The following is a 15,687-nucleotide window of genomic DNA, read 5'->3' on the forward strand; positions in this document are numbered from 1 at the left end:
GTTGGTCCCTGCCCCACACCCGAGAGCTGCCCCCGCCGCACGGCCCAGCTCGCACCGCACCGGGTCGGGCCGGGCCGGATCGGGCCGTCCCCCCTCCGGCGGCCGCGGCGCCCCGGGCGGAGGGAGGAGCCATGCGCGGCCCCCCCCCCGGGCCGGCCGGCAGCGCTCCCCGCCCCGGCCGGGGGCTCCAGCTGTTGCACAGCTGCCTCGGCGGGCGAGGGTTTGAGGGGGGGGAGTGGGGGGGGGTAGAGGAAGGGGGCAAGTTATTATCTGCAACAATACCTCGGGGGGAGGAGGCAGCGGAGGCGAACGCGGCGGCGGCGGCGGCGGGAGGAGGAGGCGGCGGGGGGGAGGCGGGGCCGGGGGCGGGGCCGGGATTCGGGACCGCCCCTCCGCGCCCGCCCCCCCCTCGGCTCCGCCGCCGGCCCCTTCCGCCCGCCGGCCCCTTCCGCGCTCCGCGCCGCTGCCCCGGGGCACCCCCACCCCGCATCCCCCCGGCATCCCTCCCTCCCCCGGCCACCCCCTCCCGCATCCCTGCCTCGGCTCCCGCCAGCCCCTCCCGCGCCCCTCCGTATCATCCCCCCGGCCGCGGCGCTCCCGCCTCCTGCATCCCCCCCCCCCCCCCAACCAAGCGACCCTTACCTCCCCTCGGGCGGAGGAAGGGGAGGGGGGGGGCCGGCAGCCCCGAGCTCGGCGGGACGCCCCCCCGAAACAAAAAGCGAAAGCGGCCGCCGCTGCCTCCCACCCCGCCGGGCTGCTGCGCTCTGCCCGGGGCTGACGTCAAGGGCCCAAATTCCTGCCTTTCCCTGCAGGCAGATTTGTCCATGTAAGGGCTGGGGCCGGGGCCGGGGCCGGGGCGGCCGCATGGCGGGGAGAGGGGGGGGGGGGGGCGGCAGCTACCGGCACCTCGGGGAGGGGCGATGGGGCTGGAGGCAGCCCCGACCCCGGAGGCATCCCCCTCCCGCCCTGCAACCCGGCGGGGTTAGGCCCAGAAACGCGCAGCGTTCAACTTTGGGCAAGAGTTTTGTCCGGGGCTTCCTCTGATTTTGGGGGACGCTTTTTCCAACCGGCTTTTCCCTCAGTTCTGCCCCGAACGGGGTGCATGGAAAAGGGGGTGGGGGGGGTGGGAAGGGAAAAGGTGCTCAGAGCTACAAAAGGAGCTGCCGGCGCAGAGATTCAAAACAAAACCTGTCGAGCATACTAAGGAGCGGGGGAAGGGAAACTGTTCTCTGGTCGCTTTCTGTTGATTGTTTTGTGGCTATTTATAAGGACTGCAATTAAAATAATTCGGATTTTGAGTGTGATTGTTTTTATGGTGGAATGTTACCCTTTAAGTAGCTGCTGGGTATCTGCGTTTGCCCTGAAGAGGAGAAGACAGAAGGGTTACATTGCATTCGGGCTGCGGAGGGGAGAGTTGCCAAGCCTTACTCATTTGGAAAGAGATTTCTGGATGAGTTTTTAAGCACTTTAAATATATTTCATTTTGACAGTAAAGGGCTCTGCTGTGCGCTTTCAGAAGATGTTTACAATCTTATCCCATTACCAGCTTTAATGTCTACAGTCACCGCTTGACAGCCCCAGGAGGGGAAGTTTGCACGTAAGGACCCAAAAAAGGACATTAAGTGCCGAAAAGACTTCAGAAGCTGGAGTACCGAGCCTTGAGCCAGCCTCCCTCCCCCTTCCCCGACTGCCAAAGTGTCTAAAACGAGCAAGCGTGCTCCCAGGTTGACCTGAGCGCTCTGGCAGATCAGGCACCCCAGGAGATACCACCCCACCCTGACGGGCACCCCTTCCCCAGCAGGCCCCGCAGCAGGGGAAGCATGACATAGCCCAAATTCAGTCCCCAGTGCAAATCCCCCATCTGTGGTTGATTTGGTGTCCTACGCTGGCCCCCGGTTCCAGGGGTGCTAAATTCCTCCCGAGGGATGGAGAGGGCTGCCGGGGCCAGATGCTGTCTTAGAAGCGCGGCAGCAAAAGCTGCGTGAGCCTGTCGGTCGCAGCCACGGACGTTTTCTAAGCGTTAGGACTGTGACTAGAAATACCCTAGCCTTGTCCTAGCTGCCTGCCCTGTGTTTAAACCCTGCTGAGATCCAAAGCCAAGGCAGAATAGCGCATGAGTCACCAGGGCCCCGTGCCGTGGGTGTACCTAGAGTGCCGTAGAGTGCCGATAGCGCTCGGCGAACATGGCCTGTTGTGAAAGACACGGGCATGGCTGCTTTCTACAGCGCTGGTGGATCAGACCGTAGCACCAGCACAAGCTGAGCGGCCAAAGCCTTTGCCCGAGGCCCTGTAAAATGAGGTTCAGTTCCCTCCCTGGAGAACCTACAGTTCACGTGTCTCCTTCCAGATGAGTGCTTTGACCACCAGGCTGCAAGGTCGTGCTCCTTCATCATCGAGCGCCCAGGACAACTCACGACGGTATTTTCTGCCGCAGGCGGTCATCACAAGGGACTTCCTGGCGCTCGTGTCTGTCAACCTCAGCGTGGTGGGGCTTTCGACGGAGCCTGGATTTGTAATGCTCTGGAGAAGCAGATTTTCAGAGGGGTTGTTGTCTGGGGTTTTTTTCTTCTCTGTTCGGTCTCTCTTGCAAATCTGCAACAGCCCTTGTGTTGTGTCAACTGGTATCTAGGGGAAGCATCTGAAAACTAAAAGAAACTGTTTGGCCCAAGATGAGAGACAAGTGTTCTCCATTTAGTATTTCAGAGAAAACCAGTGGTCAAATATTTTCCTTGTCCCATATCCAACAATTATTGCTTCTTTATCCATCGAGCTTATGCAATTTTCCAGTCGTGTTAGCAGAAGAGAGAATACTTTGCACATCCGTAGCAGCCTCCTTTGAATGATCCCAAAAGTTTGAAGCTTTGAGCCTCCAGAGTGTGAGATAGTAACTACTACTACCTCCATTTTTCAGGTAGATGAACTGTGACTAATCCTCTGCAGCACAGCAGCAGAAGTTTGATTTGCAGCCCATTACCCTTGTAACACGCTGACCAGAATGGTCACTGCCTTGTCAAGCACAGCGTGAATTTTCTATTTTTTTTCGGTCTCCTATCATGACCAATATCATACACTTTGGAAATGAAAGTAGAAAATTCAAGGTGTTGAGCCTGGCTGTGAAAATCTGCTCTTTGCCTGGAAAGAATCAAAAATACTGGCAACATGCAATCATTCCTTCAGCAATATCTACCGCACCCTGCACCATAGCAGCAAAATGAATTAAACAGCAAAAGGCTGAAATGCCTGACATTGCATAGGCCGCTCAGGAGGCAGTAATACAAGAGTCGGACTGGGCCAATATTAATTCAAGGAAATGAAGTTTTTTAGTGGTTAAGGTGCATGACTAGAAGGCTGGAAACCTGGCCTCGGTTCCTACTTTTCCTGTGTTGTACGACTTCAGACCAGTCGGTTCACCTCCCCATGTCTGGAGGAGCCCTTATAAACCCACAGCGCAAGGTTTCGTGCAGGGAATGACACACCATGACCTCCCATCAGACTGCATGCAACCCACGTCTGTACAAAGTTTCCACAAGTCAGCAGGTGAAACCTTGCTTTTCAGAGTTTGGGTCTCTGCTTTTCGGTGACATTTCAGATGCAAAAATCACAAAGAAAAACCAGGATGGGAAGAGCCCTTGGGAAGCCACGGGAATTCATCCCTCAGGCTGTAAAGCAGGAGCAGCATTGCCTAAACCATGCCTGATGGAGGTTCACCTACCCTAGAATGGATCTAGAGGATCCATTCCAGAGCTTCACAGTTAGAAAAACTTTCCTTATCTCTAACCCAAGTAATTTTTGGTGCAATTCAACTCTTAATCAGATGAAGTTGTGGGGATCTGACGTATTCTCTCACTAGCAACAATTCCAGAACAACAGGAAAGTCGCCCACCTGGTGAACTAATCCTTCTGTGGGTAAAAGCCAGAGAGGCTGGAAAACACACTAAGCACGTGTTCTTGGGAGAGTTGCCACCTAATTTTCAGACAAAGATCAGATGCAATTAGCCTTAGATCAACTGGAGACTCCTCTGCCCCAAACCACAGCACTTTTCACCCACCTCACCATGAGGACACCCGTTCCCATCAAGACACACACTGCAGCGGCACACTTGACCCTTTGGTCTCCAAAGGGTATTCTTGGAAGCACATGCAAAATCTGAGCTCACAGCAATAGCATTCCTGTGGCACCGGGGAAGGAATGAGGAAACACCAGCATGGATACTAGGCAGACAGGAGAGAAAAGACTCAACCTGCAAGTCTGAATTCATTTCCAATCAGGGTGCATGTTCCTGATTTAGAGATACACACATGTTTGCTGACTGGTGGAAGGAATCTAGGAAGAGCAGTGGGCCAAGCTTTGTCATTCCCTATTTTGCAGGTATGTTTGTATCCAGACAGGAATGCAAGGCACGTACTGGGCAGGCATTACTAAATCACAGATCACTGACAGTGATCGAGTCTGGGCCAGAGCCCCAAGGGAATCTTCACTGATGAGAAATACAATTTCCAACTACCTCCCCAACTTTCCATGAGTATATCAGAGATAGTGACCATCACCAAATCCTGCATCTCTGTACACATCTTTGAGTTGCATGTGATTCACCAGATGCTCGGTTTTACCTGGCAATCAGTCCTATCTGATTCCATATCATTTCACTGTTGGCCACGGTGAGTTTTGGGTAGCTCAGGAAAGCATAAACCTCCCTGCACCCATTTCAGGCTCTGCTCCCTGCTCTGCTCTGTCCACCATCTGGCCCGTAGCTGCCTGTGCCACACTTGGAAGGAGTGGTAAAGCTTTGCAAAACTGCTAAATCCCAATGCTGAGAAGTGCAGCTGAGCAACTTGCCAGTGTAGCATACTTAATTTTAAGGACATACTTAAATCCAATTTGAGCCCAGAGAGATTTTAGCTTAGGTTTAAGCGTTCTGTTGAACAGGGCTGGATTTAAGGATTGAAGTGTTTTGCTAGACTGGATCTTTGGTTAATGAGGAAGGAGGGTCGCTAGTGCCTGGAAGAAAGAACTGCCTGGAGCTCTGTGGCCACAGGCAAGCCATAACTAGCACTACTCCATTTTTCTAATCAGTTTCAATGAAATAAGCACATAGAATTGGTAAAGAAGTCAATAATTTCATTAAGAATCCTCACTCTCAGCTTAGTGGGGAAAAAAATCAGGTTTGTAGTATCTCATCAGAATGATGTGAAATAATTAAAGCAGAAGTCACTAGACTTGGTATTTTACACCATCTGGTATCTTGCATGGTACCTCACTAATGGTGAATGTCTCATGTCCAGATTTTAGCGCTGAAATCATGAGTGCTTTGTTTTACAGGAAGGGAATTGGTCAAATTCTTTACAGAGTCTACACTGAATAAACAAAGAAGTACCCCGGTCTTAAAAGAAATGTTTGTGGTAACAAATATTTTGGGGGACATTTTTACATAGGCTCTGACCTCCCTGTTGAGAATCAAAGCAAAAATATTGAATGTACTAAGCAGATGTCTTCTCCTAGTGACAGCAAGATGAGCAGAGACAGCTGGTTAGAAGAACAACAACAACAAAAACACATCATCATTCCTGCTTTGGCTCCAAAAAATCTTGGACTTGTTGTCAAGGAAGAAAGCTATGTATGTAAGAAGCCAAGAAAGAGACAAATATTATTGAATCTGGTAGCATTTTAGTGAATGTGCTGGAAATAACTTAAGTAGGAAGAAAAACTGGATGCGCTCCATTGTTTATTAAAAGAATGCCTCTTCTTATTTCCACAGGGACCTATAGCCTATACAGTCATTAACACATTTACAAGATGTGTATTTTAAATATGTTGCCTCACTCATCAATCTTGTGGGTTCTTCTTCTAAAGTGAATAGCATTGCAGCATGTAAAAATGTGTACAGCCACATAAATATAATCTCTGCAAGCTAGAAATGCCAACTGTGAATTTCACATGTAACTCCTTCAGTCAGGGAAGATGGGTGTAGTACAGAGACACCTAGAGAGATCCAAAATATTAGGAAGGGTGGAGAAGAGAAAATTATATTCCCCCTGGTGAAAGAGAAGAAAGATAATTCACAAAAAAAAAAAAAAATTAAAATATGAACAGCTATTCTGGATGAAAAAAAGTCTGATCTGTGGTGAATAACAGATCACAGAGGAGTTGTTTGACAAGCCTGCAAAATAAACCAGTGACCTTCTGGCCTCCTTGCTCGGAGGTAGTACATACACTCTTTCTCTTGATGGTTTTCATCTGAACAAAACTTGAACTCTGCGCTTGGCCCCTGGACATTTCCATTTCCCTGAGCTTTGGGCAGACTAGAGGGAAGAACGACAGGATTGATGGGAAGAGCTTAAGAAATCAAAAGCCATGCAGTTTGGCTAATGTCAAAGACCAGTAGCTTAAGGTGGACTTTCCAGGAGGATTAGGTAGGCCTAAGTCCCGTGCCATAAGATAATGCCCTGTGCAATAGCAAAGGTCTGGATTTGCTGGCTCAGGAGTTGCCTTCCATGGAGTGCTTCAAAATCCGTATTCATCTCCTACAGAGGTCCTAAATAGTTTAAAGCCTCAAAGAAGAGTTTAAGATGGTATAAGGAATGAGAATTGAGGGGTGTGACCAATCTGACAGACCAGCTTTCAAACAGAGGACACTGAAGTCAAAAGGAGAAGACATGGCTGCTGGGTGTCCAGTCTGTGGCTGCCAGCTTTGCCAGTTCTCAGCTATGTCATTAGGCAGTCTGTGTACCATCATTTTCTTTGTAGGAAACTGGGGTTAAATCTCCTGCTCTGCAACAGAGCAGATGTGGGACCTTGGGAAAGTTGCAGATTGAGCTAAGCTGGATACAGCTTCCACCATTTGCCAATATCTTGGAGAGTCTGGAAGCTTTCCCATCTCTACTGTGACAAAAACAGGACTTCTCAACATTTTTGGAGGACTTTTCTCCCTTGTAATAAAGGACAAAAAGCACGCAATGAAAAACAAATCACATTGCCAGAACCGGCTGAAGATCAGGGCACCGTTTTGCCTGCTTTGATTTCCCATTTTGCCAGCCTCAGCTCCAAGACCTGACCTGCAGTCTCCCAGCCACCCCAGGAATGACCATGCCATGATGGAGGACCATTTTGGCCAGAAATTCCATGCTGATTACAAGAAAATGTTTCCTAGAGTGTCTTGCTGAAATGGATGCACTCCCACACACACAACATGAAAGGAATCATGTCTGACAAATAAACATTTTCTAATGAGAAACATTTATCCAACATGTTGCTCCCCAGTGACTCTGGAGCTTTGTGTCTCAGTGCACCATCTATAAAAAGAGACAACAGCCCTTCCCAGCCTCTGGGAGAACACAGTGGGATAATAAAGCGATGGACACACTACCTCCATTAGTGACCCTAAATGCTCCGTATACCTCAGAGCACATAAGTATAGACTGAATCAAGAATTTTTATAGGCCCATTATAACCCATGTGTTTGACCTTGACCAACAGCATCTCTGCCCATGGGCTGCTCCATCTGCTCCATTCCTCTGTGGGACACAGAGGCAACACAGGGCACCCCAGCAGCCCTGGGCTCAGCCATCCCCACATGCACATTTCCTCGCACCATTGAGAATTTGGATCGCTGAGGAGCCAGCCCAGCCCCGCTGCCAGTGAGGTGACAGATCCCTGGCACTGGAGCTGGGCTCGAGCTGCTCATGAGCTGCTTGCGGCTAGAGAGGAATGTCTGCAGAGAGCTAAACCAGATTGCTCATAGATCTCTTCCAAATTGCTTGCCTCTAATCTAGCGGACAATTTGAGAGTAAATGTGCACTGCGAGCACCATCTTCCCCTCCCTTCAGAATAATAACCCGAGAACATTGAGTCTGTGCACAGCTATTACGAGATGGCTGTGCTGGAGAAACCTTAGGATCTCACTGGTGCCTTGGCAAGTGCATAAGATGTCAGAGCCGCCTATGTGTATCATTCACCCTCTTGCAGGACACGTCTACTTCAATTACTTGTTTGATGCTATAGACCCACCACAGCCGCCGCAGCTGCAGGAGCACAGTAACGGTCTGAGCGAGGGCTGGCACTCTGGACTGAGCTTGTGAGCATGAAGCAATACACGTACAAATACCTGCTCTGCACAGAGCTTTTGGAAAGGGTCAAATGGCTTCAAAACTTCAGGAAAGCTGACAGTTTGGCATCACCCATACTTTCCAGGCTCACACCTACCACAGGGGAAAAAAGAAGAAGTTTTCAGTTGGTATTTGCATTCTCCTGCCTATGTTTCAGCCACACAGTTTCAGCATTTGCAGAAATTCTGGAAGCCCATCTCACGTGTTCAACATCTCACCCTTCCTGAGCGTAGGCTGAAAAAAGCCACTTTTCTCCACTATTAAATCAAAAGCTGGCTACACCCATGTGTCAGCTGTTTACCGCCCTCTGTTCCCTCCCCTTGGGCAGCTGACCAGCGATAATGACCTATATCCTTGAAGTATTTGTTTTATTTAGCATTATGGAGAAGGAGAGTTTAAGGCAACAAGCAACCTAAGAATATAACCATTCTCACCCTATCTTATTACAATCAGAGAGATCAGCTTGCATCTTTGCTTGTTGGAACACAGCAGAACCAGCCAGCTCAACTCTTTGAATGTCCAAGACTTCATTTGGGCTCTCTTCTGCTCTGTCTTTGTCCTAGACAGACTGGTTCCAGCACCTTCCAATTAAGACCTCTCACTCATTCTTTACCTTCAAGTAGGAACAACAAGCTACTCGGCCTTGCTTTAGCCACGTCGGTGCTGCTCTAGAGATGCCTAGATGAGGTGGCCACCCTGTACACGTGGTAGCAAGGCACTGGTGGAGAAGCTGAATGTCACAAGGAAGCGTTTGAAAACACCAGGACTCTGTCACAGCCACCCAGAGCATTGCACCAGTTGACACTGTTGGTGTTGAACACCAACTGCAAGCTCTGCACAAGGATCTAGGAGTGGTACACGCCCTGTATCAAGCCTCACCCCATGATGAGACAGTCAGGCAAATGAGAAAAATAGGGCCCTGGCCCCTTCCTGTGATTAGATCATTATAATGGGTAAATATTTTCCTAGATAGAGAGCTGAGATAAAGGACTCCTGATGTCTGAAATGGAGTTTGAACAAGACTCAGAAGGACTATCCCTACCTTCTAGTTCTTTGTAATGTGCTTTCAGCCAAATGAATGCCTTTTTCCCAAAAATACCTAGGAAACTAAATGGGAACTTGGTAATAGCTAAAGATGAAGATGTGGATCTCACAGAATAAATTTTTCACTGAATAGCAAGAACTGCATAAGAACTGCAGCTCGGTTTTAGTCTACAGTCAAATTGTTCACCAGTAAATATACAGAATGGATTTAGTAACAGGTACCAAGGGTTAACTCCCAGAGGACATTGCAGCTCTACACCATTCAGTCTAAATATTTACTGAGGAGTAGAGAAAAGTGTCTGAGTGGTAGAGGCAGAGTCCCAGAGACTGGCTTAGTGAAGTCTCTTTAATAAGAGCCTGTTTCTGCACAGAAAAATGATGGTGATTTTTTTAAAAAATTAAAATCAGTGTTCTCATGCTATAGCAAACAGTGATTAATCATTCCCTATTCCTGTTCTCTGCATTATTCATGGTTTTCCGATCTCTCCTCTATCCTCTCCCCTGGTGTTCCAATCTCACCCTGAGCTTTCTCAGGGTTTGTGGGCTTTGGTATCAGAGAGGCTAGTTTATAAGGTTGTCTTTGAGGAACAAGTCTGACTTAAATCTCACATAATATCCAAGAATGTTCTCTGGTATTTGACCTCTTCATGGCTGAAACAATATTCTTCAGACACAATAACCTTGGTGTTCCAAAGTTGTAACCGGCACCTGTGGAGTTTTCAAACAAATAGGCTAAGCGTTCCTTGATGCGCTCTTCATTACTGCTCCCACGTTTGATTGTTTTGCAATTACACTTGTAAAACGTGCGATGGGGTTACACATAGGGGAAAAAAAAATAATTAAAAAATCACATTTCAAAATAGGAGGGGATTTACGGGAGCTGCAAGACAAAGAAAAACCCACCTTTCTTTCTTTCTTCATTGTTGTCTTTGGAAGGCAGCCATCAAAGTTTCCTTGTCAGTAATACAGGGATTTGTAAATAGAACAAAGAGCTTCCTCGCGCTGAGGCTCATTATATAACCCCGGCACAGTCATGGTGTGTCTTCGCAGGCAGTTCCCTTGAACTTTGCATCTCGCTCCTCCTGAGAACAGACCTGCATGCCAGCTTGAACAGATGTGGTTTCCTTTAGGAAAGGTTTTCTGTTAGGGTCATTCTGACTTCCCTTTCAGAGCTTTCCAGCCTCGTGTGTTCTTTGCTCAAGGGATTACTGCAGTGGCCACTAACTCTGTGTGCTACTGTTAAGCTTGTCCTCACCTGCTGGCTGAGCTGAATGAACGCCGAAATCTCTGTTCCACAGAAAAATCTGACATTTCATGTTTTCCTGAATCAAACCGGAAAGTTGCAATTTCCTTTGAACCCAAATTCTGAGAAACATCATTTCAGAAAGAGCAAAATGGCCTCACTGCAGCCTTTTGTTTGGGTGTTACCCACGGGTTTTTATATGAGACTCAAACTAGCTTAAAATGCATCACGTTCCAAGTGATCCCAAATGCACCCAGGCAGGACCCACTGTTCCCAAAGAAACCCAGGGAGCTGTGGAGTCTGTGGAGGGTGCTCTGCCAGACAGATGTAAGGAAACACGTCTGGAGAGGTGATACTGAGCCAGATGCAATTTTGTCTCACCCCACGTACTTATTCTAGTATTGTCACCGCTTCAATTCCACCAGCGCACTTACCTACTTTGAGCTTACAAGCATTTAAAGTCTTATTTTCCAGCCTCACTGAAAGCAAAGGCTTTTACTGTATCTCACTGAGGATATAACTCAAAGACAATAGGTTGTACAAGCCCGGCATGATATTTCCAACACATCGAGTAGATGGAACTAATTTAAAGAAGTACAGCTTTAAGAAGATTTAACTACATCAGGGCACAAGGCTGTGCAAACCCTCTTATTTAAGTATCAATAGAGCTGGTTTTTAAGCTCTGGTTGGTTAGAAGAGGGTTTTTAAATGAACGAGAATAAGACATTCTACAGCTGATAAAGAGCATCAAATGCAAAAGTTCACACTGGTTGAACTAAGCTGAGATAAGCTTATGTGCAGGCAGCTCTGAAGCAGCAACAATATAGCAGGAAAAGCAGCCCTGCCCTGTGAACAAATGAGAAAAACAAAACAAAGAAACAATGGAGGAAAAGCTGGTGCTACCTGGCCTTAATGGAAAAAAAAGAAAAAAAAAAAAAAAAAGATTTTTTTAAAAAAAGGAAAAAAGAGAGGGAGGAAAGAAACACAAATATACTTCAGGACCAAAATCTCATCAGACTCAAACTCAGTGTAACTCCCACATTGCAACAGTTTGCAGGTCTAATGGGCACAAAGCTGTTCCTTCACCCGAAAACCAAACACAGAAGTCACGGAAACCCATCATGCCAATTCTGCGGCTGCTTTCCGGAGCAGAATCTCTCTAAATGTCAGTGTTCCCTTTGTTCTGTGCACACTTTATAATGAGTCTATCATCTGTTTGGTAAAAGATCCAATGAAATATGTAATAAGGTTATCTCACCATCTCTCTCTATTGTAAAGCCGTATCTCCTCTTCCACTCATTAATTATTGTCTTCCATTTCCTGTGTCAGATCTAAATCAGAAAATAGGGACTCAAGACTTACAAGCTTAACAACTTGCCATGTATCAGCGGAGCTGTGGTTACTCTCCCTGTGCTCCCTCTTAGCCCGTAATAAACAAAACCTGTGTGACTTTGCAGTGCATAGGCTTGTAGTCTATGCAATTCAGCTTAAAGTCCTTTTATTGTCGGCTAAGCTGGCAGTGATAGTTACCATGGCTCAGCTGATGTTCAGTCCTCATATGGCAAGACTTTGCCTTAAAATCTTGGGAGTATAGCTCTACCATTGTAACTATCTGGAAAGCTACAATAATTTATGTGCTGTCAAAATACACTAAAAAAAAAAAAAAAAAAGGCACAATTACATGATTATCAGCCAATGCCCCTTGGTTTGCAGTTTTTCAAGCATGAACTGCTCAGATTTTGGATCAAGAAGTGAAGCAATCTGTTTCTGAAGTGCAAACAGGGAAAAGTTATATGAGTCTTCTAGCAATTTCAGGCAAATATATCACAGAAGCAGCATGCTTAGCCTTTTTACTGTGCATCTGTCTGAGATTTCCAGTAAGATTTCCCTGATATATAGTAAGAGTCAAAACTCTAATCTGTTTTAACTCTTTTTTATTGTCTCTGCAGCACTAACTTTGAAAAATGGCCTTGTCCCCAAAGAACTGCACACAGTCCATGTAGGGAAGTTGTTAAAATAAATGCGTTACGTAAAAATATTGCAGAGGAACTCGGCTCTGAGGGTTTGGGAGCTACAACATATAGACATAAAACAGAACAGCTGAAGTATGAGTGGAGGTCATAGTCCAGGAGAGAAGAAGGGAAGTCCCCTGTCTGGCAGTTGTTGCACACTATCTCCGAAATCAACAATTCTTACTCTTCTTTCTCAGGGCTGCAGCCTTTTAATAAATGACTCTTCTCATGTTAATGTCCTTCTGCCTTCCTTCTCACTGACCTCAATACACACTGAGCTGATTCATAAAGTTTCTTCTTTCACTGTATTTGAGTGCTTTCTGGAGACCTTATTTGTGCTGTTCAGCCTGCAGGACATCTGGCTGATTTATAGAGACTAAGACACAGTCAAGCGCTGCATTGGCCACCCTACCTGAATACTGTATCATCTCCTACACACTGTGTTCCTATCTCTGCCCGTACCATGGTCTGATTTTAGATAGTCTGTACATTTTTCAAAGAACAGAGCATACTTCGCACCTCTCAGAAAATCTTCTGAGATCCTCGGAAGTAAAAATGTGCTTTTCCACCTGTCTTTCTTGCAAAGCAGCGATATCTGTCTAGACACTGATTGGGGAAATTCAGGCAAGGAATAATGTGCAAATAAGAACATGATTCAGTAGTGGGAAAAAACAGACAAATACCAGGTGCCTCAAAAGGTTGAATCACAAACAAGACAGTGAAAAGATCTAAGAACGCAGGAGATGATGGAGGGGCTCGGCTTGGGGTTTGTCTATTTATTCCAGCAGGATATGCAGATTCCACCCTCATGACATCACTGCATCATCTCGCCTCATCAGTGCCTTATGACACAACCCCTCTCTGTAGCGCTGAGTCAGCATTGTTGTGCGATCTCCTCTTGGCCATACAAGATGGGGAGAAAGGCTGTCCATAATGGTAGAAAGCTGTGACCAACCTGTCAAGACGTCCCCAAAGGGATTAAAAAACTCATGGTCACCTCATGAACACTCCTTCCGGGAAATAACATGGGCTCAGAAAATTTTTCCATGAAGTGACACAGCACTGTGCTATGGAGGAGCTCCCACAGCAGATGGAAGAGTAACTAATATTGTGGGTTGAAATGAAGGATGGAGGAACACCTGCACTTAGCTCCTGGAGCTCCAAAATAAGTTGCAAAGTACATTTTCCCTGTAACCAACAGTTACTGCTGATTCTGCCTGCTGCACTCTCCTAGAGGCCTGGAGCCGACAGAAGACTTCGTAAAGCATCGCACTCAGCGTAGAGTACTAACCTTCTGCTCTCCTAAGCAAACAAAAGCTGTTTCCTATTTTGGCAAAAAACAAATGGAAAGAATCTAAAATATTCATACAAGGGTTGACTTACAAGAGGCAATGTAAAGAGCAGCTTTATGTTAGAAGAAACCCAGCCACACAAACATTAAAATACTGGGCCACTACTCCCGAGTCTGGTCTTAAACAGTCCCTGAGGCTTGAAACACAACCCTAAAAACATACCATGCTACACCTAAGCGTATAATTCTGTACAACAGGGCCAGGAGGAAGAGCTCTTCCTGGAAAACCAGGTCCAGAGGCCAGGAGGCTCTTGTCGTATTTGCACATACTAGTTGCTTTTGTTGGGGGATTTAGGTCACAAGAGCGTAGGAAAGGCAGCTCTGAATCACCTGGCTCTTGCACGTGTTGCCTACACATTGTGCAAAGGTTTCTGAACTCAGCCTCCTTTCAAGACACACCCTTTGTTTGTTACTTTCTCTTAGGGCTTTTTCGCAACCCCATCCACTGCCAAAACAAACGAGGTTGCAACATCTTCCTCCAATCCGTCTTGCTCTACTCTGCTCTAAATGTCAACCAGCAACATAGCACTGTTCACTTGCTTAACTGGGCAAAATACCGGCCATTGCAACCCTGTATCTTGACTCTCTTCGGGAGAAAGTTTCTTGGGAATGGTAAGTGACAGAACCTGCATTCATGTTGATGTTGTCTTAGTCACGTTGATACCAGACACCAAGAGCCTTGCTCAGGTAGGACATGCAGTTGGCTTTGCTGAGCAGCCATTAAGCATCCGTAAGGCACTGGGGAAGGTTAGGAAGAGTAGCTATCAGGGATCACAATGGCTCGTAGAAGTCATTCCTGCAGTTGCAGAGCTTTCTACTTCTATGTGCACCCTCTGCAGTGTGTACCCTGTGCATCAGGTGCAGGGGAGAGAAGATGCTGCCGTTCGAATGGCTTTTATCAGCTCGTGTAAAACAAATTGTGGGACCTGGTTCCACTCCTAATAATTGGGATAACTAGACTAGATCCCTTCTCACTAGAGGGACGCCACCACAAACACTCTGTGAGAACTGTCTGTAAGCAGGGAGGAGACACAGACACCATGGAGGACCTCCTAACTCCCAAATCTTGTCCACACCAGAAAGTATCCACTGAACAGAGGATATCTAGCAAGCCCAGGAAAATGGAGGGTTGCGTGTTGCTTACACTCAGCCACTCCACGCAGCCATTACAGCCGAGAGATTAGTACGGCTGCCCCAGGACTCCCCGCTTATGGTGCGTAATATATGTTTGCATCTGTCCGCGTTTTTGGCATGGCCTCCTGCCTGCTCAGATGGAGCTGTTCTGTGCGTGGGATGGGACAACATCCTGTTATGCTCTTACCCGATGGCTGCACTCACCGTGCTGGACCGTCATTAGCCACCTGAGCCTCTGCCCAGCCTGGCATGCCAGAAGCCAGGCTGTGGGCGGTGCTGCTCACTGGCTGGAGGCGGTTGCTTTTATCAGCAACCTTGATCATGGGGATTTTCTCTTATTTCATTCTCCAGCTTCCTTCAGCCTTGGATTTGCATAAGATCCTGGGTTAGGACTAATCTGATCCCAGGGTGAGAACATTGCATCAGGGCCAGCAAATCCTCCATCCCAAACTGTCTCTTGACTGGGTGTGTTGGCACTGGAAACAGAATCGTGCAGGGACAAATGGTGGCTTGAGTTTTCCTTAGTAATAGGAGGTGCCTTGCTTTGTATCTCATTTAAACTCCTGTGCTATGTGCAGGATTGCAGCGGCAACTCCCAGTCAAGTCTCTATTTGTTTACAGCCCTTGTTGCCACAGTAGCCAGGTGCTTTCCATGTTCACTCCAGGTTGCTGAAATGAGAAGCATGTCCAGCCTCCAGGGCTTGCCAACAGCTATTGACTAATAAGAGCACATTGTCCTTCGTGACAGAAGGTAGCATCTTGCTTTATCTACGCATTCCCTGGCAGGCAGCAGCAGCGGA

The 15,687-nt window shown here is 47.3% G+C and overlaps 1 protein-coding gene across 5 annotated transcripts in view; it reads right to left on the minus strand.

Annotated features, from left to right (window-relative positions):
* Positions 1 to 15,687, minus strand: part of LPP (LIM domain containing preferred translocation partner in lipoma) — a 552,127-nt gene that overhangs the window by 353,109 nt on the left and 183,331 nt on the right. For 2 of the 5 annotated variants that reach the window (XM_049802998.1, XM_049803001.1), the window contains exon 1: positions 643 to 854. The exons of 1 other annotated variant lie outside the window; for it this stretch is intronic. The gene's annotated coding sequence lies outside the window, so the exon portion shown is untranslated. Of the gene's footprint in view, positions 1 to 282; positions 359 to 642; positions 855 to 15,687 lie in introns of those variants that run through there. 2 more of the 5 variants (XM_049802999.1, XM_049803002.1) reach the window with 2 other exon arrangements.

The sequence above is a fragment of the Accipiter gentilis genome, chromosome 6 (assembly GCF_929443795.1).
Source record: "Accipiter gentilis chromosome 6, bAccGen1.1, whole genome shotgun sequence".
Taxonomy (NCBI): Eukaryota; Metazoa; Chordata; class Aves; order Accipitriformes; family Accipitridae; genus Astur; species Astur gentilis.